The 26,355-nt window shown below is 29.2% G+C and overlaps 1 protein-coding gene across 2 annotated transcripts in view; it reads right to left on the bottom strand.

Annotated features, from left to right (window-relative positions):
* The window catches only part of LOC129966518 (ectonucleoside triphosphate diphosphohydrolase 5-like), a 76,230-nt gene extending 50,715 nt beyond the window's left edge, over positions 1-25,515 (bottom strand). The window contains exon 1 of one of the 2 annotated variants that reach the window (XM_056080965.1): positions 25,365-25,515. The gene's annotated coding sequence lies outside the window, so the exon portion shown is untranslated. Of the gene's footprint in view, positions 1-93; positions 243-25,364 lie in introns of those variants that run through there. The other variant, XM_056080973.1, reaches the window with a different exon arrangement.
* Positions 25,516-26,355: the final 840 nt, after the last annotated feature.

Raw genomic sequence — 26,355 nt, forward strand, 5'->3', positions numbered from 1 at the left:
AAAAAAGATGAATATTTATTGCAAGAAAAAATGCATAAGAATACTAAAAAAAACATTCTAATAAAAAGAAAAAGGCCAATGAAAAGTACCTACCGGGGGGTATGTACCAAGGTGCGCAAATGACGAATAAAATTTGAAATTAACGTTAGGCTTCGAAAAGATTTCCCTTTCCTTAAGCGATTCGAAGAACAAATAGTAGGTTGGAGTGCATCCAAGAAATCGTCATAAAATTGTCAAAGCACTAAAATAACACCAGCCACAGGTTGAAATCACGCCTACCTTTCGTCCCATGAGGTCCCTTCGTGCTCTTGCATTTTTTTCGTAATGACCAGATTGCCCTTTCGGGAGCTACGGATTTAATATACATGATTGCAGCTGCCTCGAAATGTATTTTTTTTATCCCTCCGTAACAGCTGTTCGCTTAATGTTTCGGAACAGAATTTCTTTTCTCTTGTTTACCCTGTCCCCCTCCCCACTCTTTTGTTGACTACACTTTCGCGATCGAATAGCGTAACTGCAAAATGCCAAAATGAATTCAATTTTTCCACAAGAATATAAAATACATTGACAATTTTTTATATCCAATTTTTAAAAGGAGATACGCATGAAGGGGCGGTAAATAATCACTAAATTTTACTTCATTTCTAAAGATGACGCAAAAAAAAAATTATCCTTTCGAGCGTGTTGAAATTTTACTTTTTATAATATGATGCAACACGGATCGCATACTTTCGTTATAATTACCGCAAAATACACTCTCCATGATTAAAAGCAATTCATACCAGTTACAAAATAGAAATGATTGTTCAAAATTAATTTTAAAAAATAAAAAAAAATATTCAATAATATATTAGATAGATTCTTATAGGAAGACTACCTATTGCAAGATTCTCGTGACAAGACTTCGGGAAAATTTCTTCAGTTTTTCACCGATCATGGTCCCCAGAACCTAAAACCACCCTTCGTTCAAAAGTGCGTGCATGTGCGCATGCGCGTATACCCACGTTATCTTGTGAATAGGATAACTAGAATAATTTTGTTTGGATTTTAACTGGCTTGGAATATATTGTTAGAAACGTAAAAATTTCGGACGAGTTAATTTTCATTTCCCTATAACTTTCTTACTATTGAAAACTGAAAAAAACAAGACGAACAATTTTTGTATTTAAAATTTTTCGATAACTGCAATATCTTAGAAATTAGAAGTTGAAAATTGATTTTTACGATTTAATTTTGACTGTCTCTAACATTAACAATTTATATTGCTAGATAGTAACTCAGATGTAAAGGAATCTACCTTTGTCTACCAGATTGCCGAGAGTTTTTTTTTTTTTTTTTTTTTTTAATTTCTAACCAATAAACGGAAATTTGGCATAATATTCAGTTAAACAGATGAACTTGCTTGGATGAAACTTTTGTTTTGTTTAGTAACCTTATTTTAAAAAATGAATGCAGAAATTTAAAAAAAAAATATTTGACGAGATGATGGTAAAATTGTCGAATGCAATTACAGGGGTGTTTGTGGGACCCCAAAAAATCCCCTGAAACTTTTACGGATTTACTACCGACATTTTGGAGTTTCGAGAGGGGGGGGGGGAGAAATGAAAAATTACGATTATGAAGTATTGAATGACCTAATTATAAAAGTTCAATGAATTACTTTTTTTGCAAAATTAATAACCATTAATTTTGCAAAATTAAGACCTTTGAACCCAGGTCACATGATCGCACATCTGGTCGAACGAAGTCTCTCCCTTTTTTTTCTGCCGCACCTACTTGCCGAAAAGAATCCAGAAGAGAATGTCCGAGAACCGGGGGAATGAGTCATAACTCGCAATAAGGAAAGAACAAAAAAGAAGTTTTTTTCCCCCTTTTCACGCATTATCACTGCCTTTGGAGAAAGAAAGGAAAAGTTTTCACCACACACACTGACCTTGCGTTTTCTGCTTTCAAAGCAAACAAAATTACCCAGATCAAAATAAATAATTCATTATTATTCCTACTTCCCTTTGAACGACGATCCCCGGAATTTCCGGGTATCGAAGTTCAAAATCCCCGGAATTCCGGGGTTTCCCCGGACCACAAACACCCCTGCAATTATAAATAAATATTTTAATTATTCTTTAGATACAGATATCGATGGAATTTGCCGAATTTGGTCCATAGTTTCGATTCGATTCGACTAAACAGGCATTATACCTTCAAATCTGTTAAACATTTGAGATGTAAAATAAACTGTTCAAATTGTAAAGATGGAAATGTAGTTATGAAATTATACTTAAAAGAGGGCGCGACATGTTTACAGTTAAAAGACAAGTGTTTAGATTTAGATATCATTGATTAAATATTTTGACTAAAGATTAATAGCCCTGAAATAAATAGCATAACTTGCCTGTTACCATTTATTATAACAATTCTATTAATATAGACTTTTTTATTAATCTAAAAAATTATTCAGATTGGACCACAAGTAAATGTCTAAATTCAAATATTTCAATCTAGGAACTAGAGATAGAGTTCATAAAATAGTTATAATAATTAATATTTCTCATAAAGTAAAAGTCGAACGGGCAAAAAAATAAAAAAAATAAAAATCAGTACGAATGTTTTCGCATACTCTCTCATAAATGTGTTACCGATCTACCCAACCACGTATAAAATTATGAGCCATGAGAGATCATATTTATTTTCAGAGTTCCATATATGAATTGTATGCTACGTAACACAGAAAAAAAAATCGTACTTGTGTATTAATTGGCTAACAATAGTTACGAAAGAGTCTTTTGGTACACGATTTTTGATGACTTTTTTGCGATTAATTCTTGAGATGCGGTTAATACACAAGTACCAGAAAACCAAATATATATTTTGGTCGCCTTTTTCCACACTGATTGAAACCAAGATGGACACAAATATTATCGTAGTCTCAAAATCAAAAAAATAAATAAATAAAAACATTTATTAAAGCCATCGCGTTTACATGCATGTGACAGTACAAGCAGACAGATGGTCAAACCACTGAGAGATGTAAACCCTCAACACATTTTAGATATCAATATTGTGTATTAAATTTTATTAACCTTATTAATTTTCATTTTTTTAACTATCACATTCATATGCATGCAAACATAAGGCAAAAGAAACAAACAACTTCTCGATGGATTTAAGTTGCAAATTTGATGCATATTCAGACTTTAAATGCTAAATTTATGTACCAAATTTTATGTATCTAGCTCTCTTCGTTTTGTAGGTATAATGTCAACTTGTATCCGAACAATCAGACAAATAAACTTACTATGAATGGATTTCATTCACAATTTGATAGAAATCTACTAATTTAAAGAAAAATTCGCTAAATTTTATCCATCTAGCTCAAAGAGTTTTTAAGTTATCGGGTTCATAGACAGATAAAGATAATTCAAAAAATGCTTTTTTGCAGTGGAGGACTCAGAGATATAGAATTTTTTAAAGGTTACAATGCTTTCTCTTAACGCGCTTCTTATATGAGGAAGTAAAAATAAAAGTATTAAAACCAATAAATGTTGCTTCCAAAAGAACAAAAACAGAGATTACGTAATTTTGAATCATATATGAAGAAACAAAAAATAATGATGGTGAAAAACAATAGAGGCATTAAAAAAAGAATATACCTGGTTTTATATATCGCGCACATGTGTGGTTTTCAAAATCAAAAAACAATTTTGTTTTAACTGAGATTAAATATGGTGCTGTCCATTTTTGTAAACCACTGTAATATGTATGTTCTTTAATAGACCAATGATACACTTTTTTTTCCTTACTTTTAAGTGATTTTTCTTTAAAAAGTTCATTACATTATTTTCGGAGATAAAAAAGCAATAAAAAGTTCTATTTGTTTTTAATAAAAATCATTCTTCTATCACTGAACTATAAAGAATATCCGAATGCTCCAAATTTAGCAGCCTTCCCCCTACTATAATTAAATTTTAGCAATTTAGCATTCTCGAAACGAGTAACAAGTATTCTTTCTTCTGACACAGTTTACTGATATTTTAGGTTATGAAAGAATCCGTAAACTTAACAATCAGTAAGTTTGCAAAACAATCTTCATCTATATATTAAATACTTATAACCCATACCAGTTGTAAAAAATTTCCATTTCAACAATTAATCCATTTGCATCAAATGGCTTTAGTTAAGTTTATTTATATTAATATCCGAATTTAAAGCAACATTAGGGCTATTTTGGGATGGACCTCGTATTTTTGAACCGCGGTCAGATGACGAGGACGACTCCCGAGCAGGCACCATCTCTCTAAACTTCCACACCACACGAGGGAGGACGTTTGGCCCCAACGGATTTAGCGTGCACCAGACCCGCTTACACGACGGTCTACGGTGGAATCGGGTCTCGAGCCTGAGATTCTCCGGTTCAGAAACCGAGACCTTACCACCAGACTACCGCGGCCCTTGCATCAAATGGCAAAAAATTTCCGCGAAATTTGCTTGTGCCAAATAACATAATGCGAGAATTGTTCCGACAAAATAAAATCTTTGATCCATTTGAGCACGTTTAGATTCTTTGTCAAAAAGTTTTGATTGTGAATAACTAAATAAAATCAAGAGTCCTCGTTTCTTGCTGTCTTCTCTGGTGATTATGCATTGTTCTAAAATGAGGAAAAGTTCACATGCTGTAAAAATCTGAGAAGCCTTTTTACACAATACGCTCTTCATCTCAGCCAAGAATGGAAAAGTAGGAAAACCGTGAGTCAGAATGAGGTCACGAAACATTCACATCAAAATTCATTCAAATTCCCCTAGAATTTTAAGCCAAGATTATTTAGAAATTATCATGACTGATACTTTACTGAAGTTAATTTTAGAAGAGACTGCTCAACATTTACTTTAAAGATTTACTTTACTAGATTTACAAGATTTATATCATATTTATTTAACTTCACCTGATTCAGATTTGTAGAGATGGAATTCTGAAATCAATTCTTCCCTTCCTGATGTGCTAGTTTTGAAATTCAGTAAATTTGTGACTTCGGAATGACAATGTACTATTTTAGTATTGTCAGAATTTAATTATTAGTTAATTGATAATATTTTAATTTTTATTCCATTTGAGATCGCCATCTGGCAGTAAATTTCAGGAAAATCTGAATTCAGAATTTTATTATAAGACTAATTTGCGGGAGTGTTCCCTCGACTTTCTTATATATTTAAACAAACTGGCACCTTCTTTTTTTGTTCTCTTTATCGTCTTCTGAATATATAGCAATGGTGAGCAAGCAGAAAGCAGCAAACCCTCGAAGGTGACGGCAGTCCTAAAATGTGTATGGTGCAATATGTCTCTGATGTATGGCACGTTTTGTACTTCGTAATTTAATCAAGAAAATTTAGTATGTATTTTGCACGCGATTCTTTCCACCAATTAGATATAAAAATTGGCATAGATTTAAAATTTAGGTTTCAAGACCGTATACCAAATTTTATTCACCTAGATTGTTGTATTTTTGAATTATTCTGATCACATATTGGCGAAAAAAAATCAAAAATTATATCTCTCATTTGAGAAATACAGAGTAAAAATTAATACATATTTACAATTACAAAGATAAATCTATGTACTAATCTCAACCAATAGTTCTTTGCATTTTGAATTATTGCACTCATATGCATATGGAACAGATACATTTTTTTTTTTTGGATTTTATCTAAATTTTGATAAAAAAAACATCTACAAATTTGGAGTTAAATTCTAGCTTGATACAGTTTTTGAGTTATCATTGAGTTTGACAAATCCTTTCTATAAAAAAAATATCTACAAATTTGGCATTAAGCTCCATCTCAATACAGTTTTGGAGTTATTGTTTCTACAAAAATATCTACAAATTTGGTGTTAAGCTTTATCTCAATACAGTTTTGGAGTTATCGTTTTCATAGACGGCACAGCTCCAAAAATGTGTTTTTCAGATTTACGGAAATTTGAAAACTTGGATTCGTTAAAATCCCAAGGACAGATTTTTTTTTTTTTTTTTTTTTTTTTTTGACGATTATACAATAGTTTCTCCTTAAAAAATTCATACATGAGAAAGCAAAATAATGGGGGGAGGGATCTATTTTATGCACATCTATGAAAGAATATTTTTAAAAAAAATGATTTCATTAAAGTCAGTTGTCATTCATTAATGCATAGTCATATAGTTTTTTTTTTTTTTTTTTTTTTTGCAATATAGGGTCGCGAAGTAATATTTTCAAATGAATAGATGATGAAACAGCTTCCGTCGGGGGTGGAAAAACATAAGGAAACCCAGAATAGAATGTCTTATCATTCATACGCCTGGAATTTAGAATATAAGGTACGGGGTTGCGGGAGGAACCAGCAAGAGAAAGAGAAGAGCTAGTTTTGGAGCCTGTTTTTATCCGTGTCACGAAGATAACTGACGAAAGAAGGCCACACATTATCAGATTTTCTCTCTTTTAATGTAGTATTTAAGGGTCGTTTCACGAAGATAATTCTATTTTGATACAGAAAAAAAAAAAAAAAAAAAGAGAAATTTAATAAAAACCTTTTTTAAAAAAACACTTTTATCAATGTACTAAAAAAGAATTTTATTTTCTTTCAATCATTTTTTAAGTCTTTAATTTATAGTCCTTTCCTAGAAATACAGTAAACTATATATTTTTTAGGGCTGTTAATCTCAGGATATTCTTGTAACAACAACTTCAATCTTAAATTTTTAAAAATAGGTGTTTTACATCAAAAAAAAATGACCATAAAAATTCACATTAATAGTAGTTTATCGTTATTTTTTTAATTTTCAGTTAATAATTTGGAAACAAAGAGAGAGAGAGAAAAGAGATTTTAAGAGGTATTGTAACATTTTACAAAAATTGTCTATTTAAGTAAAGAAAATTTAACCTTGGGCTAATTTTTCTCTACTGCATTTTTAAAAATTTATTTCGACATTAGATTCAAAGTTCGGTGTATTGCTCATTTAATTAAAACCGTGAAAAATCACGACAAAATTAAATAAGTTCGATGCAGCTTTTAATATCAGTTTCAATAAAAAGAAAATAAACTTTTGCTATGAGAAATATTTTCTTATAAAGAGAGATTTAGCTGAAAGGAAGTTTTAAACCGGTGGGGAAAAAAAAAAAGAATTCGCGACAGGATGCCAAAAAGAAAACGTTCTTGAGTTGATGACAATGTTGATGGACAGATAATTAAAAATGAAGAGTTCACATAACATATTATGACGTACATAACGCAGCGCGTTCTGGATGCGTTGGAAATAATTAAGAAAAATTAAAAAGGTCATTCGAATTTGTAACTCAGTTAAGAAGAGACACTTCTTAACCGATGGATTAGGATATAATAATTCTTCCAAAATAACACGAGGCCATTTTTGAAAGTTTGAGGCTTTAGGATCATAAGCAAGGGGACTATGACGTCTCTTAAAAGCAAATAGTAGTCAACAACTTTTTAGTGCAATATGTTTTAATAAGTAATTCATTGCACACATCACAGGTACACGTATATAAAAGATATAAAGTTATTTCAGCATTAAATGGTCCGTTTGTTAACAATTTTCTGAGACCATATTCCACGAAACGCATCACACACACATCGTCTTACCACTGGTTCTGGTATTTATTTTTTTTAGTTCTTTCATAGAAGGCGCTAATCAGTACAGGATAATGAAGTCCATTACAAATCTCAAGTAGCTTTATTAAAATTTGGTCAAATAATTGTGATGTGTCCAAAATCAATTTAATTTTAAGATTCTCATGAAGAATTTATATTTAGCATTACTAAGAAGTAATCATAATTCGAATCAACTGCTAGTTTTCAGAGTCACGCATTTCTTAAACCTCGTGATAGTTATTCATCTCCAAATAGAGAAGCTGAATGACAGATCAATAAAACAAACTGCTTGTGCTAATTTGTTCTTTAGAGCCATGAGTTGACTCAGATGAATATTGGTCGCTTTGAGACTTACTAATAATGGCCTTTTTGAAGAGGCGATCAAAAATGAATTCAAAGTCCAACTACAGCCTTGGATACTTAAAATTATTTCCAATTATAGATACAATAACTTGCATATAAATAAAGCAATTTAACACTTCCCTGAACGGAAAGAAAACAAAAAAATAATACAATGATTAAAACATTTCCCTCTAGATATGAGTGGAAATACAAAAGTAGGCAAATAAACGCAAATAAAATTAAAAATGCATATAATATTTTTATTCAATAAATGGTTACAAACAAGTTTAAATAATAATTTTAAGTAAATATGACCCAGTCTGTTTACTTTCATGAGACAGAGATGAAATTCAAGCATAGCATATGGTTCGGGAAAGTTGTTGTTTCTAATGGCACTTGTCCTAGACAAGCCCACTGACTTTAAGAAGTCATTTGTGGATTAAGCCAAGGGTACGTCTCTTGTTTTTTCAGTAGCGCCATCTAGGGCCAAGATACGACTTAGCTACTCATGCATCACAACCCTTTTTACGGGGCGGACTTCATTCATGCATTTCATTCACTCAACCACAGATCGCAATTTAGACCTGAACCAGAGAACGATCACCCCTGATCCAGCACCCCCAGTGGTATTACTCTCGACATGGAGGACTTTGTGACCACGACAGTTTCTTGCGCGCGTCAGCCACCACATACGCGGGGAGTCTTCGGCCGGTGGGGTTCGAACTCGCAACTCAAGGGACGCAAATCCAACACCCTACCAACCAGGCTATCCCGACCTTGTTCGGGAAAGCAGCTTAACGGATTTAGTTTAAACTAAAGTTCAAATCTACAATTTTGATACTAAACTACACCCCTCAAATTCGTTGGGATTTTTGAATATTATTGTATTCATATATACACGGAAAGACAGACGCAATACCAAAAACTCATGAGGTCGTCTAAAAGTATATGCTCATCAAAATCTTCATTTCGAATTGTTCAACAAATATAATACACAAGGCATACAAGAACGTAATAAGTTACTCCACTCTGCATGTAATAATAAAGCGGGATTTCAAGTCTTCTTTAACATTTTTACTTTCTCGTATATGAAGTAGAAAGTAATGTAATCATCAAAAAAAGGCGTTGAGAGTAAATGAATCTTCACATTTCACATCTCCCCGAGTTAGAATCACACATTTTTAGCAAAATTCCTTTCTATGAAGATGATAACTCAAAAACGCTTTTGTGCTAAACGAAAGAAATAACATTAAATTCATAAATTTTTATCAAATTTTGAACGAAATCCATTCACTGGAAGTCTGTCTCTTTTCCTTCGTGTACAAATTAACTCGATAACTTCAAAACGTAAAGAGCTAAATACATAAAATTTGATACACAAGATTAGTACCAACAAGTAATATATATAAAAAAAATTAAGTCAATTCCCACTTAGGTCAACAATTTTTTTTTATTTTAGTTATTTTTTTATTAAATAATTACATTAATATAAATATGTATATATATAGGACAGAATTACAATATTAAGTGGCAAAATAGAGCTTGGCGACAAACTTGGCGACCATTTGACGACCAAATAGAAATGACTGGACAAATTTTATTAATTAATTAATATTTGAAAAAAACCGTATTAACATGAAGTATCATCCACTGCAAGTTTTAAAAAATGTATTTGAACTTGAGTTAATGAATAAAAAGTATTTTATTAACGATTGAAAATGTGAACAAGATATATAAATACTAGCTTTTACACGCGCCTTCGTACGCGTGGAAATAGATTGAAATTTATAGCATCAATGGCTTTATCTTTTGTTACTCTTGCGCATGCGGGAATTTTCAACGCCAATTGGGACAACGCAATGTATGAATTTTCTACACCAGTTGGGGTAACGCAATATAGATTATACATTTTTAATTTAATTTATTCTGTTTTATTTTAACTCAAAAGTACTTCAGAATGAATTCGAAAAATCGATTCATTAACAATGTTTAATTTTAAATGTATCGAACACTAAGAAAATAAACAGAATCGTTTGAAATAATAGTCAAAATCATGTTAAGCCTAATCTCATTGGCGTGACAAAAAAAACTGAAGCTTTACTCATTTGGCGATTTTTGGCGGGAAAGTTAGTTTTTAATTAATAAGCAATTAAACACTCAATTAAACGGAATAAATAGTAACCTATGTCCTATTCCAGACTATAATCTCTATCTCTCAGCTAAATTTCATCCAATTCTGTTCAGCCGTTCTGGCGTGATTGAATAACAAACATCCATCCATCCAAACTTTCACATTTATGATAGTAGTATAGATGTATAGAGAGAGCGTGAACTAATAGTAGGAATTGAAAAAAATATAGATCCTTAACAAATTTTGAACCAAGTCTGTCAAAGGGTTGACAGTCTGTCGGTCCGTACCTACAAAAACATGTAAACGCGATAACTCATAAACGCAGTGACTTAAATATATGACATTTGGTAGGTGATCTTGTTATTCCAACTTCAGTTCCATGACAAATTTTGATTTCAACCAGTCAGAAAATAAAAGGCTTCCAAAATACAAATCCGCATGATAGATTCAATAAAAATGTTAGGTTCATGCCAATGATTTATATTTCAGAACTATAGTTCTCAAATGATATGCAAGGCACTCGCAGCCTTTCACAAAGTCAACAATTTTATGCGGGGGCAGACCATTGTTGGAGGATATGCGAGAAAACTTCGGAGAGTTCACTACCACTGTCTTTAATATTTTCAGTTTTAATGCAAATATTGAATTCGTATTACAACAAATGAAAACATCGGACAACAAAATTATGAAAAAAATTACAAAAGTGACATGAAAAGCAGAGATAAAATTACTATTTTGATCCTTTTTTGTAGGCTAAGGTTAGTTACAAAAATCCAAAAATATTTCAAACAACTTACAGATTTAAAACACGCACAAATTTCAGAATGGTAAAATTTGCTTATCACAAGATGTACTCCCACACAAGCCAAACACAGACGATACAGTCATATAAAGACAGTTAATGAGTTGCAATGGCCTGTATAAGAAGATCTTGCCACTGTGCGTTTTTCAGAAAAAGAAAACTAGATTGTAGAAGGTCATCAAGTAGAGAATTTCGTTTTTTAAACCGTTAACAGTATACAGATGTAAGACAAAAACTCGACGTTAGACGACGTTCTACAAAAACTCGTCTAAAGTCAGCGACTTTAAATTGTTGTGACACTACTTTCTCATTTTTAATAATCACAATTTAAGTATGCATGCGTACGTGTAGGTAGGGGATGCGTTATTAGGTGAGAGTGGGCGCGAGCGTATGAAAATCTTGACACATCAGAGGTATTAAATATGGCACAAATATATATTAGTAGGTGGGAATATGCTCTTCAAAGCGATTTTTTTCAAAAATTTTATTAATTAAAAATGAAAACAAAATTGTCGCCTTTCTTTTGGCGATAGCTTTCGAAAATATTGAAATGCATCTAATAAAAAATATTTTTTAACCCATCTTAAAATTAAAAAAAAAAAAGAATTAATGATATCAGTTCATTATCCTTCTAATTTTTCTTCCTATTTTAAGATATTTTTCAAAATGTTTTTATGGATGATTTTTACTAATACTTTTCACTGTTGATATGAAATTCATTGCTCATGCCTACAAATATTTGCTTTTCTTTTATTGTTGTAAGCTACGGACTAAACATGTAGCTTATTTTTTTTTTTTTTTTTTCATATTCTTTGGTAATATTGTAGTGATTTTTTAAATTGATTATTATTTTTATTTATTTATTTATTTATTTTGAAATCTGAAAACAAAGCCATTACAAACATGAAATATACTAGGAAATACACGATTGACTTAAATATTATGATAACTATTCAACTAACATTCAGTTGGATGCGAAATTGTTTTAATGTTGAAACGAAATACATTTTTGGCAGGAGAAATAAGAAAGGAAAGTTGGCAACATGCAACTGGATGTTTGAGGGCATGGACAATTATGTCATGTGATTTGATCCATTAGGAACGTTCAGTATAATAGGCTGATGATCTAAACGTCAAATAACAAAAAAACAAGAAAAAATATTAAAATAAGTATAATTATTTGACCTATATAAATTTAAAAACATAACCGGGTCTACAATTTAAAGGAAATGAGTCATGCCCATTCTTTGAAAATTTAATTGATAAATGAAGAAAACGTAAAAAGGTTTCAAATATCAGATTTTCTATTAAATAAATATCACAAAAACAAACCATTAAAAAATGGGATGTCTTCATAGCCATCACCTCAAAAATATGTTCTCTCTAGAGGAAAATCAACTATCGTAAAATATCTGGCATACCTGGCGTTATTCGGAATGAAAATATTTTTGGAAGCAAAATTCGAAGAAATTATTAGATAATAAATATTTATAGCATAATAAAGATACTGCATACATATTGTCTTTTATTTCGAAACAAATATATGCAAATGATGACATGGATACCTTAGATCAAAATAATTTAATTTAAATACTGTTTTTACAGTAAAAAGTCAGAGATGTGAAGAAGTATGCTTGTATACCTCAAATATTCCATCGTAAAAGAGCACCAGATAGAACTATGAAATGAACCACAGTGCTCCTAGCTTCACCTCGTTCGATAGCTCCACAATATTAAATTTCAGGGAAATTGTCCGCATTTCATAGTTTGATAAGAAGAGGGGACGAACTTTGCGGGAATTTCCCTGTATCTCGAGAACCAAGCTTAGACAAAACTTGAGGCCTCACATTTGCTAAATATGACAATCGATCGCCAGACAAAATCACCAAACTAATACAAATAACAATTAACATATCAAACTAATCGTTGTGATAAACGTCAATAATATCAGTCAGTGGTAGGCGGAATGCCAACGTGCACGTAAATAAAGGCATTTCAAAAGAAACAGATATAACATTCTAAGTGTAAAAAAATATGTTTATATAAAATATTGTTACGAAATTTCCGGGTTTGTTTGGATAGTGGAAGTTATATGGTGTGGAGAACGCTTAATCAGCAGGCGGCAGTAGAAAAAAAACAACGACGTTTATTTACACGAAGACACACAGGACAGCACAAAGACGACAACTATATACAGCATAGGGAAGACAATTATTTTCAGCCGAGACGTGCACACAACAAGACTCTACTGCACACAGTAGTGCACAGCTTAGTTCAGCACTAGCTTGACTCCTTCGCTGCTCTGCTAATCTCTGGAAGGCCAGTTGTTTACCGTCGATTCCAACTACTCTCCGGCAGCTGCAGACTGTCTCCTTTTATAGGTCTCAGGAGGCGGGGCTGGAAGCCTCTCAACCAATCAGGAACGTTCAAGGCGTATCTCGGTTCCCAATGGACGGATCGGGAAAATTCCTGATGTTTCGGGTATAATCTATTTTGGCGCCAAAGTCGCCAAATTCGTCGTCAAATGGTCGCCAAGTTTTTCGCCAAGCTCTGGGACCTCCGACGCGACACCCGGACTCCGTCCAATACAGATGACTGTAAAACGGTCTTTCTGATGATGGAACCAACTATGCTGGGAAGCAGCATCACAGATTCGTAACAATATTATAATACCTCCTATTGTCCGTAATCTCATTTTTTAAATACTTCATAATAATTATTATCTAATGTTATTGTTTAATATGTTTCACTCTAGTAGCTTCACAGAAAAACGAATTTCAAATCTAACTTAATCAAGCATTTCATATTAGCAAGCAAATATCCGGAGGTATCTAGTATTTGAATAAAACGGTGTTTTGTGCTTCATTAGATAAACAAGATACATAATTAATCATACATTACAAACAAAGAATTTCTCAAAACATAGAAACATGCAAGTTAATTATGGACAAATAATCAAACAAAAGATATGGCTTCTTGACTAGCAGAAATGGTCGCCCCGAAACTTCCTCGTATACTTTGAAAGAAAGATGTATCCCCTTGTCCTTACCGCATAAAATTGTGGATCTTGAGACGACTGTGAACGCCACGAGTGCTAAGATATATATATATATATATATATATATATATATATATATATATATATATATACACACACACGAGAGATATGTATTTTGTACCATATTAAAGAAAATCTGTACTTGTATATTAATTGTATGCTACTGGCGAACAATATTACAAAATATCGATCATTGACCTAAATCTAGCGTTTTTACTGAATCTAATGTACGATCATTAATGATTAATAGCTGCCATAGGTACCAAAAATCGGATATGTATTTTCGTTGTTGTTATAAAACCAAATCTTGGCATAGAGCTACAACTGCAGTCACAAGATCACATACAATATTTTATTTTAAGTCGTTGCATTTTTGAGATATCGTGCTTAAATGCATAAGGGAATACAGACCAACAAACAGTCAAACACCTTAACAGGTTTAGTGCCAAATCTTATACACATTAGATGATAAATGTGTTCGAAATTTCATCCATCTAGCTGTTCTCATTTTTTAGTTATCGTGTTCACTTGTACAAGGACAGACAACTTCCTCTCAAGTGATTTCGTTCAAAATTTGATAGAAATCTATTGAATTTTGTGTAAAATCCATAAACCAAACTTCAAGCATCTAGCTCAAAGTGTTTCTGAATTATCATATTCGCAGGTAAACACACACAAATGTAATGCCAAAAATGCGTTTTTCGAACTCAGGGAGTCTTGAAACGTGGATTCATCTAAATCCCGATTTCGAATTTTTTGACGATTATAATGCTTTCTCTTTTAATACTTTGCACATGAGAAAATAAAAAAATAAAAAAGGTCCAATACAAATAAATATATTTTGATTAAAAGAGAATCCGCGTGACAAAAGCATGATGAACAGATGAAAATAAATAAATAAAAAAGGCTAGAGTTATAGAATCACTTGTGACGTCAATGTCCACAAATTTCAGAAAACAAAAAAGCGAACACAACGTATAAAGAATAAATATTGAGACAATTACTATCTTCTTCTGAAGTAGCCTTTTTTTTTTTTTCCCCACTTTTCTAGAAAAAAAAAACTTTTAATTTATTCTCTCTTGCTGCTTATCTTTAGCACGGAATCCGCAGTATATAACTCAATAACTACAAATGCACATTTCAAATATCGACTTTACGAAACGCTAAAAATAACCATTTATTATAGAAAAACACACAATAACGAGCAATCATTTTCGGAAAATGGCTAGAGTATTGCAACAGTAATGTACGTATGAAACTCTATACCAGAAGAATAACTGCTAAGAATAACTGCATCGATTTAAAATACAGAAATGCTACATGACGCATTTGAAGTGCAAAGATTTGAAAAACATAAAATAAAAATAACTGGAATGTCAGAATAATGCATATTTTGATACCTCTTACGTATATGGCTTGCTATTACCGCAGCTACGGTCTGCATTTAAAGAGAGCCAGGATTTCAAGTCATTATTTGGATAATCATAATAAAATAAGAATAAAGTTTAAATAATCAAAATAAAATAAGAAATAAAGTAAGACGATAATAAAGAGAAAAAGTAAGTAATCATAATGGAATTCCTCCAGAATTTAGAGTTTTACATTAGATATATCTTAGCGGTATGCAGCTAAATTAACCAAATAAAAGGAAAAATTTAGTTTATGTGTTCATACTGATTTAAAAAGTCACTAGTCGCCTTTCCCGATCAAATGTTTGTCCATAACAATAACAATAAATTTAGTATTGCCAACAAACTATAATGATCTACATTTTATCATATCAAATGAAAGCCTAATTATTGTAATTAATTTACACAATATAGAGTATTATAATCGATTGGCCATGCATGCAAATGATGGAACGGCTTGGCGAACAAGATTTTCGAAATTGATCCAGTTGTTGAAGCTGGGGGTTTTATCAAAATTTTAATTTAGGATATCTCCAGAAAATAGAGGTTGTTGATCTTAGCATAATAAACTTTCATATGAGATAACAATTGGCGAAATCGGTTCAATGATTCTGACTGGGGACTGGTTCTTAGAATTTCTTAATAATTTTAAATCTATAAATTTCAGTAACAGAAAAAAAAATGGCGCATCAATATATATGCAGTATATGCAATATATATAAAAAGCACTAATAAATTTGGTTTATCTTATAACATGAATAACATATTAAAACAACAAGAATGTATCAGCATACATACCGACGATATAAATACATTAAAAATGCAGATAATGCTCCAATATAGCACGACGTTTGATTTAAAACTGATAAATTTGGAACAAATACACTTTGAAGAGTAAGAATGTGCGGCTCGGATTATTCTTTTTCAGAAATTCAATTAATTAAAATGAAGCGAGATTTTGACATTTTCGATCGATAAATTCTGAAAATATAGTTGCATCCATATGATTTTTAAAAATTATCCTTTTAAGAATACCAATTTAGTTGCCATATAATCTTTTTCTAAATTTTGACAAGGGGGGGGGGTTCCATAATTTTTAACAACATATTTCAGTGTTGGAATGAAACTCAAAAAATGTTCATTACTTCATCAAATATTTAATCACATGACTTTCATCCACTATTGAAAATCAAAGAAAAAAATTATGTTAATTATCGGCATCGATGCAGTGTACAAAAGAGAGCGATTTACAATACCGAGAAAGAGAACAGTATTGGATATCCAGACAATTACGCTTTTAAAGATACTTATGATGTGATGGGACTTGATTCCATTAAGAAAGTTCATTTACGCATTAAACAGGGCAGGAGTAAGATTTTTAAAATAACACGCTTTTAATGTCATTTTACAATTTGATGCTTAAAAATATTCTATTGAGAATATTAAGAACATCAAGCTATGAAATTTAGTTGAAATCGAACTCAATTAATATTCTTGGCGGGCTAAATAGTCGCCAAAAACTGTCAAAAATAAATAAATTCGATTCGGAAAATTCAGAAATCTGCAAAATTGAATTAGCTTTACAAAATTTAACACCAAAATCACTACAAACATGATATAAGAACATTATAAGAATTATGACACTTTTTAGCTCTTTAACCCTTTCTAAGGCCGTGGGAAGTATGCTTCCCACCAAATTTATCAATCTTTGAATGAATTTATGTAGGTTGGCATAAGTTCTGACAAATTTTTTTAGAAAGACAGAAACTTAGATGCTTCATTTCTTTATCTCACACAAAATGATGTGTCTTGATTTGTTACTCAATTATTATTTAACCAAATTAATTGATCAAATTAAATTTATCTAATAAGCTAAATGAATCCCTTTTCTTATTCCAATTTTAAGCCAAAAAAATATTTTAACATAATATGACTAAAAAAAATGGCCCTTTAAAGGGTTAAATACAATTCAAAGAAAAATTTAATTATTATACTTTTTTAACTTTCTCACTATGTTGAAGTGAAATATAAAAAAACAATCCCAAAATAAATATAAGCACTTAATAGAGAAACGTAAGATAGAAATTGAAAGATGCCATCAGTCGTTATGTTCTAAGAGTATTACAGTATCAAATAAAAAGGCTGGATGTTTAATTTTCAAAAAATAAAATGCTCAAAAATAAAAATAATAAATATAAACTGAATAATAAAAATTTCGTTTCGGTTTCCAAACACGGCGGCGAAAAAAAAATATTTTCTTTCATCTCAAATTTAAATCAACACATTGGCGGTATGAAAAAAAGAAATTTTTTTAACGCAGATGATATAAATATCGGTGATAATTACCTTTTTCTATACGGGACTATAGCCAAAACATTTCAAAGCTTTTCATTTTAGACTGCAAGACGTGTGCTTCCGAGAATAGATTGAAAAAAATATTTCAATGAGCTTGGCAAATGATACTTATAAATAAAACAAAGGATGAGTAGGCATTAGAAGACAGTAAGAAATCAAGGTTGCAGAGACACTGAGGGGGGCTAATCGGTACTTTGACATGCTTCCAACCCTTTTTCTTTGCCATTACATGTACAGTTTTTTTTCTACTTAATGTTATGCAATGGAAGTGGCAGTTGAAACAGGTAGTTTTCAAGAGAAGTGCTAACTTGCGTAAATCATCTAAAATCTAGCATTTAACATTCTCGAATCAAAAACACCGGCTTCCATTCACAGACACGATAAGAACCGCTCAAGATTTCAATTAAAAAAACAAGATGTAATAGTGGCAAAAAAAAATTAATGTTTCTGACAATGTTGGGGATGACAGTTTTTTGAAAAAATTTCTAAAAATACTTAAAGATGTGTACTTCTGCAGTAATTATATAATTAAAAAAAAAAAAAAAAAGACACCTTTGAAGCAAAAATCTATCAGTTAAAAACCAAAAAGTATTTTGAAAAATTGGAAAAAATATGATTATTTTGGCTGAAAAGTGGTAAAAATCAAAAACTTTCTGCTGAAGAAGATAGACCTATTGGAAACAACTTAAATAATATATTATCCAATTCCTGAATTATGAAATAAGTTATATTTCTATCTAGTCTCAAATACCGGGTTTCCTTTGACAAATTTAATGAAACTTTTAACTTTTTTAGTCGCAATATGAAAAAATTTTTAATGAAAAAAAACAGCTTATTTTTGTAGTTTTGGAACTGCAGAACATATTAAAATATCATGCCGAATATGAGCAAAAAAAAATGTATTTGAATTTTATTTTTGCATTTATCAAAATTTAGAATATGAGAAAATAGAAGTTAAATAGCATTAAAAAGTATATAATGCAAATAAGAATACAGCCTTCCCAAAAATATAAACATAGAAACAAAATGTAAACTATTTTATAAAGAAATCTGTTCAAAAATTAAAAATGCTGATTGAGAAATATTCGATATTTTCACTAAAAATCAATTTTTAATGTAGTCGTCTATCAAAAAAATTATTTAAAGAATTCAAACTATTTAAAGAATTTATTTTTTTTAAAAATTAGCAATTGACTTTTTACAACAATTACTAGTTTATCCATTAAAAGATCCAATTCACAGCAAACATTCAATTTCGAAAAATATTATTTCAGACTAGCTATCTTCTGAGATCACTTGGTCAACCGGAATTATTGGTTATGTTTAATTTAATCTCCAACATATAATAAGACAGAAGAGATTGTCTAATGGCATCAAACCTTTTAACATTATAATGCCACAAAAAAAAATAAGTGTCTGTGTAATTTAATGAAAATTGCTTGCGGTTCTTTTGCAGTAAAGGAATTTCATATTTTGAAGTAAACCTCGCAGATAAGTAATGGAATTATTCTTCCTTAATAATGGGGGGAGGGGGGGAAATCAAACGATTAAATGATTGATGAAACAGTGAGGACGGTGTGAATTTCATTGCACCAATGAAAGTTATTGTTAAAGATCATATAAAAAATGTTTTTTTTAAATTGTCAAAATTTGTAAAAACTGTATATTTTTAAAGATAATTTCATAAATTTTAAAAAAGTGTAAAACTCAGTTTTGCGCAATAATATATTGAAGAATAATTGCAGAAAAATGCCGAAATTTTTATTACTTTTTAATAAATTGATTGAAATTTCAAAAAAAAAAATCGCTTTAGAAAAAATGCACATTTTTACATTTCAAGTTATATTTGTGCTAAATTTGAAAGCTGTAGTTCAAACAGCCTGTCCTGCAGAACACACACGTACATATTATCTTTTATTAGTAGTATAGATAAAATCAGAAATGACATTGATGTTGATCTTTGCATTTCTTAAATCAGTTAATTTCTTAATTCTTTTAAATGTTAAATAAACAAACCTAAATGAATACAAAAAAATTATAATAATTACTAAACAAATGACTATAAACTATAATTATAAAATTATAATTTTATTATTATAAATAAAATAATGAAATTATAAACAAAAACTATAAAATTTAACAATATTTACGTAATACTAATAAATGACTACAAAATTCTAAAAATATAATAGTAATTTCAGAATACTCTAAAACGCAAATATAACCACGTATTTAAAGCATATCCATACGAACATAAATAGTAAGAAATATATTTTTTTTTACTTCATCAACTTGTTCTTTTCAAAGCAATAATATAACTGTCCGCCTCTGGTGATCAGCTTATTCGCCGAGAAACAGATAGTATTTTATTTTATTATCTCATGCATATTTTGATATTAAAGGTTCTTTTTAAAAAGTAATTTTATACTCCAAATCATAAAAGATATTTAACATTTTTATCAGTAGCCTTGCACCTATATGTTCAGTGTTAATAGGAGCGTCACGAATGGAATCAAGTAACAATCTGCATCATCTAATTGCATGAAGTTGGCGCTATTTTTACTTTTTACTTCCTCAAACACAGTAGTCTCACTGTTAACTAGAAAATGATGCAGATAAATTTGCCAAAACATTTGTATAAGAATGCAACATCTGCTTTCCACAAAATGTCTCTACTGATTCCAGCTGTTACGACGAAATCATGTATCTTTTGTTGAATTTGATTTCTGGCATTCGATATCTTGATATAGCTTTGACGATATTTATTTGATTCCAAAATTAATATAGTACGGCACATTTTGTCCAGCTGCATGTTAACATAATCAAGATATGTTGATAAAAAAAAATTGAAGAATAGCAACCATAATATTTGGACTTTTCATATATATATATCCTAATATATGGAATATCTCAAAAGCTTGTTTACAGATTTTGAAAAACGTTGGATGGTATAAAAACATATCACGAAAACAAATAAGCAGGCCCTTCGTTTTATGGCTTTCAACAATGGAAGAGAGACATGAAATTAAATATTAATAAATACAATGAAAGCAGCTCGAATTTCATTGCAACATTAAAAGTATAATAAAAAAAATTATTCATAATTTTTTTTAATTTGAGCAAAAATTTGGATACAACTAAATAAGTATTACTAATAAAATAATTTTTTTTTAAAAAATTAAAATATTATAAAAATTATTTTTGTATAAATATAAATTTTACTCGATTTTAATTGTAATTAATTAAAAATTTCGAAAAAAACGTTCCGTGATAAACATTCTCGAACATTAAAGCAATTTAGGCCAAATTTGGTAAAGATGGTCATATGATGTTTTACATAGAGCGTCAACGAACACAGAGACACTCATCCGCCTTTGTTATAAATACAGATTAGACGTCTTGGGTAACCAGTTGGATAAACAGTGATATTAACTGTGTATAATACTAATTAAATCCCTTAAGTATAATATGATAGTCATAATTCCCTCAACAAAGTATTTTTAAACCCTATATTGCGATAGGTATCAAGACCGTGTTATTTTAGTAAACTTAGATCTGATTTGTTTATTTTATACTCGAACTTCCCTAATGAGGCCACCTTTTCTAAAAAATGTAACTGTTTGTGTTACTTGACACACGTTGCAACGTAACGTAAACGACGTGCAACGTGTGCAATACATTGCACGTCGTTGGATGCATTACTGTTACTTCACTTTCTTCTTCCTCGAGTAATGTCCAAGGGGAGACTCAATTTATTTATATAAAATGAGCATGTCCGAATAGTAAGTTACTTTCATTCAAATATGTCGATAAAAAAAACTATTAATTCTTCAATATATCAGATGTATTACTTAATATCTTACTTTAATTTAAAAATTCCAGACAAAAATTGATGAAAGAAAATAAGAAAAAAAAATTCATTGTGGCATTGCCAAAGAATATGAATAATTCTAAACAATCCCCATTCCTAAATTATAACAATTAAAGAAAATTATTTTTAAAAAAATAGAAGCCATATTACAATAACATCTAAATATTTGTAGAAACAATGGCAATGGCTTAAAATTGATCTGAACAATGAGAGGCACAGCAGCAAATTAAGCATAAAAGTATTTTCAATAAATTGTGAAAATGCAGGAACAGTGAACCACAACTAAATTTGTATCATTCAAAATTTTTTTTTTCTATTTAAAGACTACAAAAATTATTATAACATAGTTATTTTCAAAAATTACCATTAAAAAACTAACATTTTACATAAATTTTAAATTAATTAAAATTCTAATAAATATTTTTTTTTTTAAATTTTGTACATTTTTCACTTCCAAAATTTATTCTAGACTAAATATGGTAGCTCTAGTTTAAATGTTAAATATGGTAGCTCTAGTTTATTATCTGTTCTGTACAGATAATAAATCAAATTAAAATATTAATTGAAGTTAAAAACTAGCATACTCATGATGAAGAAATAAAAATATCAATTAGAAACAAAAAATTTATTTACACACTCAGAGAAATTTATAAAAGATATGTTAACCATTTTTTTTATTTACTGTCCACACACACACAAAAAAAAAAAAAGAAGAAGAAGAAGAAAAACTGGTAATGAAAGGCAAAATTTATTTTGAATAAATTTAACATATGTATCATATTTTTTAAAAAAAAGATTTTCAGTTAAATATTGTATTGTTATGAAACATTTCATTCAAAAATCAATTTATAGATTTGTTTCCCTAATTTTTTAAAATTTTAACAGCAAAATACAGAAAATTAATAACTTAAGTGTTACTTAAGTACTTGCTTAAGAATTTGAATATAAAAAAAAGAAAAATCTTTTATAGTTGTTTTCAATTCTTGCTGAAAACAAAAGAGGTTTATCAAACATCCAATGTTTTAGAATGAAATAAAAAAATTTAAAAAATTCCTTTCATAATATATAGCAAGAAATTATCCAATACTTCTGGTCACATAAGCATAAAAAATATTAATGAATTAAGTATAAAAATTATTAAAAGAATGAGACCTAAAAAAATAAACATTTATTTACCTGAATAAAGAAAAAGAAATAATTTTTTAAAGTGAATGAAATTTGAACAGTATACAACAGACTTTTTTTTACAAGAACCACCTGCCTTGCCTAAAAATTGCCTGTTTTAACACAGTATTATGAGACACTAAGTGTATTTAAATTTACTAGAAGTTTCAAAATATCAAGCCATTTACAATAAATATTACATTAAAATTCAGTTTGTACTATGCAGACCTCTTAATGGTATATATAAATCACATTTACAGGAAATTTGTCATAATCTAAAAATCACAAAATTTGTTCATCCTAGTATGTTTGTAATGAATACTACATTTCTGTTACTACATTCTGTTCTGTGGTTAATCCTCTTGAATCAAGCAGTACAAAAATCCCATCAGAATTATATCATATAGTCTAGTAGGCTATATTATTATTGATTGAATAGCTGCATTTGGTGATTCAACTTATTTATATTACCACTTCATTACATACAAATATCAATTTGATTGTTGTATAAATATTACAAAAGCATCATATCAAAATAACAACAGGAAATAATAGGTGTCAGAGATACACGAATAAATGCAACTTATACTATAATACTCATGAAAATATCTTTAACATAATGATTGTTTTAATCAAATAGTAGAGTATTCAACACTATAAAGATATATGCTGACTGTATTTGTATTTCAAATTGAAACAACACAAGCTTTAATTCAAAACTTTGTAATGAATTTGATTATCTTTTCAAATCATTAAAGGATTTTTGTTTCTTTATTAAAATATCCCATTTTAAACCAGTATGAAGGTTATTTTACAGTACATTTTATAATTTTAATAATTATTTTTAAATTGTATAATTAAAAGGACAACATTTGTGCTGTCGCCCCTTACTCTAAAACTCTCCTATCACATCTGCATTACTATATTTGCACCTTGCAATCTGATTTATGTGTACAATCTCTGTATAAAATTTTAATGAAATGAAGTTTTGAATTTAGAACATTCAAATCTTAAACCTAACTAGCAAAACACAAAGATACAACTCATAAAGAATAAACTAGGCACATAAATTTAAGAAACATAAATTTGGAACTATGAAGATGCAGTTAGATACAATATTAAATACTAACTAAAAAAATAATTTTTATAATAATAAATACAATACAATGTGATTCACAATATAAAATACAATGGCTTTTCTAAATTCCTTTTATAAAGAGATGTTTAAAAAAACCAAGCATTTTATACCAGTATTAAGCATAATGCTAAAAGCTTTTTAGCAATTAAATATTTATGCAAACAGAATTTATAATATTATGAAAAGAAAGCCTGCACACAAAATCGATCTTGATACAATATTCATTGTATGTTCTAGTAAAATACAATGATTATTTGGCAATAAAATAATCTTGATTTTTAATAAAGATCAATGTACTTATAGCATTAAAAAAAAACATAATAAAATAAATATGTTTAACATAGATTCAATTATTAATTTCACACCTATATACAGAAGATAATTAAAGCTATAATAAAATCAAAAGGTAGACATTTAGATAGACATACAATAGATATGCATTATTTATAAAATTACATTAATGATTTTTATCACAAAATTATTCAATCAAATATTACAATATAATTTTAATAGAAAGAAAAAAATGAGCTTTCTGATTCTTTAGCAAACTCTTAATTTTAATAATAGAATTTATTTCATGAACATAAATAGAAAATTAAGAAGTAGAAGTATATTCCAAAAAGATTAATAGTAAAAAGCTATTAAATATTTTAAAAATTAAATATACTTTAAACAAAAATCATAAATAAAATTTTAATTTTGAATGAAGTAAAACAATCTGATAATTTCATAGTAATTCAAAACTAACAGCTGAGATATTTCAAATAGAATTTTAAATAAAGTAAACATATATTTCTAACAGAAAAAAAAAGTTATTTGTTAACAAATACATTAAAAAGAGAGAAAGAGAAAATCAAGTGAAACTTCAATTTGAAAATTATGCAAATTTATAAGAGCTTTTTAAGCTATATAACAACAAGCAAACTATATCTTAAAACAAAAAAAAAGTTATTTGATTATGTATTAATATTTTTATATTTAATACATATTTATTTAGACCGGTAATCGGATTATTAGCAATGTTGTACACAGCATTAGTAGATAATAATTTGGATTCTTATTTTCATTATATTGAATATTGATATATATTATTTACGAAATAAAGCATTAAGTAATAATTTCCTGCAAATAAGTTAATTTTATAACCCATTCCCTTTCAAATACAGGAATAGTCATCACAGCCTTAATTTTTACACCCACGCTTTAAAGAACAACAAATTAAAAAAAAGAAAAGTTTTTCCCCTCTTTTTAGGGAAATGAGTTGAATAAAAGTGCTTCTCAAAGCAGTAAAAAATTTACAAACAGCATCTAAAAAAAATTCTAATTCTTTCAAGGCAACGCAAACGGCGAAAAAAACTAATTTATATTTTGACAATAAAAAACATTTTTTTAATTATGTATATATATAATTTTGAATCAAATTCATTTTTAAAATACATGGAATAAAAAACCAAAACTTACAATGATAAGAATATCTTTTCACAAACAAATCATTGGACTTCAGTTAACTAAATGCAAATTCAAAAAAGTTAACCCAACTTCAGACAACTGTTTCTCATGTAAGAACCCATTCTTATTCGATTTGATTGACAACACTCTCTTGCTGTTGCCAACTTTGTAACCTGGGGATACTAAAACAGATTGTCAGTTGTAGAAAAGGAAATGACGCATTGCTGAAAATACCAGACTGCAAGTTTTAAGATGATGTCACAACCCAAAAAAATGCATAGAATCAAGCCATTTTTATTCTTAAACTTTATAACAGGACTTTAAAAAAATGACATTCTTCTCTAAAAAATACTATAAAATATCTTGACTTTCAAATATAGATCTTAAAGCCATATTCCTTTCTTCGAAGCTGCTTTAAATCGTCTATGATGTTTCTAGATCTTTTTTATATTTTTACTTGAAGAAAACATTGCTCCGAGTATAAATATAAAAAAAAATGAAGAAAATTGTAATTTTGTATATTATATTATATTATGCTGTGGCTGCGTGTTTTGCCATCGTAGATGAACATGCATCTTGTATCTTAGTGAAAATATTTGACGGATAAGGTGATCTTTTTAATTCCGTGTATGATTTATTGACTGTGAGATTTAAGATGTAAATAATGATTTTGATCTTTAAAAAAGCCTTTAAAAGAATGAAAATTAACTTTTCTACAGAGATTAAAGAATTCGTTACTGGTGACGAATCGTTCCTTAATGCCCTATTCTCATGTGTTTGAACTCGAAAGTAGCACAATTTGTTTAATTTTAATCTAATAATATTATAATTGAAATTTTTTAACCATATTAATTCTTTATTGAAGTCGAATCAATTATTTAAAGTAAAATCTAATTCACGTCGCACTAGGACAATAATTAATATATCATTTTAAAGACAAGAGATGGCACTGCAAACTAATAGTTCAGAAAAGAAAATGAGAAATGAGTTTTGTTTAAAATAT

This window comes from Argiope bruennichi, chromosome 1, assembly GCF_947563725.1.
Source record: "Argiope bruennichi chromosome 1, qqArgBrue1.1, whole genome shotgun sequence".
Classification (NCBI taxonomy): Eukaryota; Metazoa; Arthropoda; class Arachnida; order Araneae; family Araneidae; genus Argiope; species Argiope bruennichi.